The sequence below is a fragment of the Apis dorsata genome, unplaced genomic scaffold, assembly GCF_000469605.1.
Source record: "Apis dorsata unplaced genomic scaffold, Apis dorsata 1.3 scaffold_295, whole genome shotgun sequence".
NCBI classification, from domain to species: Eukaryota; Metazoa; Arthropoda; class Insecta; order Hymenoptera; family Apidae; genus Apis; species Apis dorsata.
In genome coordinates, this window is record NW_006263570.1 from 1174424 (window position 1) to 1177791 (window position 3368).

General features: G+C 36.8%; 1 protein-coding gene across 4 annotated transcripts in view; it reads right to left on the reverse strand.

The window, feature by feature from the left end:
- Positions 1-1193: 1193 nt before the first annotated feature.
- LOC102671131 overlaps positions 1194-3368 on the reverse strand; it is a 46364-nt gene continuing 44189 nt past the window's right edge. For 3 of the 4 annotated variants that reach the window (XR_422018.1, XR_422021.1, XR_422020.2), the window contains one exon: positions 1194-3259. The gene's annotated coding sequence lies outside the window, so the exon portion shown is untranslated. The remainder of the gene's footprint in view (positions 3260-3368) is intronic. The other variant, XR_422019.1, reaches the window with a different exon arrangement.

Genomic DNA, 3368 nt, shown 5'->3' on the forward strand with positions numbered 1-3368 from the left:
CGAAACACACGCGTATAGAACTCGTTTCGTCGTTCTCTCGCACGGTTACGTTTTTCCCTGCATCTCGTGATTCACGTATAGCTCGCGCCTCCTCTTCTCCACGTTCATTAAAATCTTCGAAAATCGCAGGCACTCCGTCGGTACCGTGTGTATATATGTGTATACGCATATTTAATATACGTTTCAACGCAGAGAAGCTACATTTCCATGTAAAAAATACGAAATTATTTATCACCTTCCGAGAGTTCCTTTTTCATGCCCGAAAAGCGAGAGTATACCGTCTCGCGTCCAGTTTCCAAACGCACTTGCTTGGTATTCCGTTCGTCGATCAAATTCTATACAAAATGTTGATCGAGAGATCAGAATATTTCTTCGTGATTCGTGATTTTTTTATTTTCATATCAATAAAATTCCGATACATTAATTAGTGTTGATTTTCTGATTAACTTCTCAGAAACTTTTTAATATATTAATGTGTATCGAAAGAGAAATCTTAAGGCGCCATTTGTGTCACGACACAGAACACCAAGCCAATGAGGTAGCGCTGCGATCGTAAAACACGAAAAGACATACTTGAGAGATGCATCAACGCTATGGACGAATTTCTTTAACAACCTAGCATACGTTGGTGTATCTCGTGAATGTGTGCCACGTGCTTTAAAATTCACGCTGTTTCTGATTGGTACACCATGCAAGAAAACAACATTGAACCATCCTAAAACGTCCTCGTACATTCATATCGAGCGCGCATTGTAATTTCACACAACGTCGTGCGCGTATGTATGTGTGTTCTGTGTATAAATGTGCTGTTGAGTTTTAACATTTTCATGCGGTTGTAGAATAGAATTGTGCACAGAACTCGAATGATTTGCAATCTTAAAAAAATGTAATGAGAACATCTTTCTTTATTTTTTTATACTTTGTTAAAATATCTTTGATTATGAAAATTGATGAAAATGGGGCATTGAAGTTTAAATTTTTATTGATCCATATATATTATTATTTTTCCAATATTTTGTAATATTTTCCACTATGTTCTCACATTTATATTTCAATCGAGCATAGTTTTACATACAGAAATTTGTCCCCATTACATGTTTGAAAAAGTTCACATATCATTCGAAATCGATACACTTATATTTTTTTTCTCCTAGATTTTCTGCACCGTTAAAGTAATATTGCTCGTTGTTTTCTTTTTGTACAAAATGAGAGAGGAACTAATGAACGAAATAGAGATGAGACGATTAGTGTGGCATAAATCAACATTGAATCGAATATAAGATGACAATAGAATAAAAATCAGAAAATTAAAAATTTTTAACATGAACAATTGAAAAAAAGAGAGAAAAAAAAATAGAAAACAAGAACGAAAAAATGAAAACTGCCGAGAATTCACTTGAGTTCGCGTTAACAATTATTAGACTTAGTACGTAGTGTGTATCTATATACATCGAAGTATCTAATGTATTTCATGTATAAACATGTACATTTCGTGTTTTTTGTATTTCTGTATACAAATATCGTATGTTACGAATGGATTTTTTTGTATGGTGTCTCGTGTTAATGTATATGTCGGCTTAATATTGAATTAATTACAGTTTTAAATCAACTCGTGAAACGTTACCAGTAGAGTTTTCTTTTTTTCGTTTCTTTCTTTCTTGTTTTTTCTTTTTTTCCTATCTTTTTTCATTCCCTCACACAAGTAATCAGTCGATTTATAAATTATTGTATATCGCTTTATCGTTCGTTTTTAAATCCGCTTTACAACGCTTAATTTCGATTTAAGTATAGCTGCTCTTTTGAGTTCAGTTAGTGGACGTTGAGGACGAGATCGCGCGCGGATCGCCATTCCTCTTCGCGAAGTGCGTATCGTCGAGTTTTATTTTATTATTTTTTTTTTTTTTCTTCTCTCTTAATAATCTCTCCGTTCCACACCCCAAGTGAATTATTGGCTCCCTTCGTTCTTTGCTCGTCGGCCACTCTATTTTACAATAGTATTATGGTACATATTATTAACGGGAGATCAGTGGCGCGCAGTGGCCTACGTGCGATGATACGAAGGAACCGATATTTATCCCGATCTCTAAAATGCAGGTACATTTGTTAGCATCGTGCGTCAGAACATAGTACGCATTTTCACTACAACATATCTCCATCCATCGGCATATGATATTCCCTTAATAATCGTCGAAAGCCTTCGAGAATCCAGGAACGATATTGATGCTACTATAATTAATTTCGCTTCGTATCGGATATCACACAATGGAAATATGTTCGACCATCTATGTTCTGTTCACGACGTCAGGACGTATCTAGACTCCTCGACGAAGGCTGCAGGCGATCCGTGCGAATTTACGCACATGGCTCTGTGTGTACAGAATTAAGCACCAGGGTGTGATCGTCCTAGCACCATATATCGACTTTTCTGTGTACGAACCTGTATATCTGTCTGATGTACATATACATATGTATGTATATTTATATGTGGGTGTATACGCGCGTGTGTATGTGTATGTATTTATCAGTGTACGGTATAGGCCACGGCGGTTATGTCTTACGCGTGTAATGTATCGTTAGTGTGTTACAGTGTATGGCATTAATTAATCGTCGCCTGGATAGTCTTTCTAATCCAAAGAGAAAACAGCGATCGATGATGATGGACACTCCCTTTTCGATTGGCTGTCGCAAACGACGCCAAAGGCATCGCCGAAGAGTTCTCAACGTCAGCCAGCTAGGCAAGCGATATCGCGCTGTTCGAATCAATTGTAAAAAAAAAAAAAAAAAGGAAAAATAAAAAAAATAAAAAAAATTAGAAGAAAATCAAGAAATGTAGAAAGAAGAAGAGATTTTTTTTTTCCAGTCTGTCGAAGTACCGTGCCGTTTGTCATCGTTGTTTTAAAGAGTCGAAGGAGAAGGCTACATAAGTCCTGTAGGTACTTGTCCTACCGTATCGCCGGCCCGGGGGCGTGAACATTGAGCTCTTTTCACTTTCTCTCTTTTTCCCTGTCGCTCTCTCACTCTATTTCTCTCGCTCTCTTTCCCCCCTTTTCTCCCTCTTTTTTCATTCTCTCATTCTATTTCTTTCTGTCTGACGTGCCGGTGGCGACATTTCGAGCGACTCGGGAACTCATACATGTGCCGCTGAATTCGCAGGTGCAGCTGCAAAAACAGATCGTTTCGATATAGTATAACCAGGCTCGTTTTGAGGTGGTCGTTGATGATGATCCGGAGGAGGACCCGATCTCGCGTTGTTCGTTAACTAAAAATTATAATTCATTCGAATATGAAAATATATTTCTCACACATATTTATATATATATATATATTATATATTATGTGTAAATATATATATACATATGTATAATAAA